The sequence below is a fragment of the Sinocyclocheilus rhinocerous genome, unplaced genomic scaffold (genome assembly GCF_001515625.1).
Source record: "Sinocyclocheilus rhinocerous isolate Xijiao unplaced genomic scaffold, SAMN03320098_v1.1 scaffold1569, whole genome shotgun sequence".
In the NCBI taxonomy this organism is placed as follows: domain Eukaryota; kingdom Metazoa; phylum Chordata; class Actinopteri; order Cypriniformes; family Cyprinidae; genus Sinocyclocheilus; species Sinocyclocheilus rhinocerous.
The window spans coordinates 616,956-618,191 of NW_015663506.1; the positions used below are offsets into that span (position 1 = coordinate 616,956).

Below are 1,236 nucleotides of genomic sequence, written 5' to 3' on the forward strand. Positions count from 1 at the left end.
GTGTTTATTATAAATAATTTATCCGTGCACTTCATTATTTTTTTTTAATTCATGTGCCCTCATAATCTTTAATCAAAAACCTTACCTCCCCTCCCCTCCCCCTCAAAACGACTCCTCTTCCGGTCACGAGATATGGCGCAAGGGCGGAGCTAGTGACGTGAGGGGTAAACGCTGGGATAAGCGACGGGGAAAAGCTGAAGCTGATGCTTCACTTTATAGCACTGACACCAGTCATGAGGGAGTACGTTACCCCTGAACATTGAAAAGATATTAGGATATTACGACAACATTACTCTTAGGACATCGCAAACTAATTTTTTTCACGAATATGAGAAAAATCCCCCACCACTAACTGCAAACTGGCATTCAGATCTGCCTCCATTTTATTAACAACACCCCAGCTTCCAACGATCCAATCAATTCCCGAAGGACGAAATCAAGTCCCGCCCTCTTATTTCAGATGCCGTTTCACTCGGATATACGTCACCGTAGAGAAGAAATGACAATCGCTACTTCCGTTTCATGCCGACTTTAAGAATCGATATCGTTCCGTAAAAATGAGTATCGATTAATATCGAGATATCGATATTTTTTACCCAGCCCTAGTAAACTATAATAGCTGTAATAAGCTATTGTTGTTGTTACATAAATATACAAATGAACTATTTTAATGAGAATAATAATATTTTTTATTAATATGATTAATGTGATAAATATAATTATTAATAATGACATTTAGTAGTACTAGTAATAATAAAATAGTTTAATAGTTAAAAATAATATAATAATAATAATGATGATGATATAATAGCTATAATAAACTAATGTTATTTTTACATAAATATGCAAATAAACAATTATGATAATGAACTGTAATAGCAAAAATATTAATAATACATTATCATAAAAATGCAATACATAAAAACATTATCTTAGCTGAAAGACTAAAACAGAGATGTAACACTTGCTAATTTGCTTCTCTGTTCTCAAGAAAGATTTTAAGAAAAAAAAGAAAGAAAAAAACAAGAGCGTACAAAAACTTTATATACTCAAAAACTAGATATTTATTAATAGAAAAACATTGGTTGCTCCTAACCCTGAAAACACAATTATATATATATATATATATAATTGTGCAAAATTTAACTTTAAAAACCACCTTCTCAAATCGGAAAAGGAGCTGTTTCACTGAACGACCTCTGGGTTAAGTCGGTGTCAATAAAAAAAAAACTCCAG

General features: G+C 32.0%; 1 protein-coding gene across 9 annotated transcripts in view; it reads left to right on the forward strand.

Moving 5' to 3' along the window:
- glsb (glutaminase b) overlaps window positions 1-1,236 on the forward strand; it is a 55,679-nt gene that overhangs the window by 33,229 nt on the left and 21,214 nt on the right. The gene's annotated exons all lie outside the window — the stretch shown is intronic.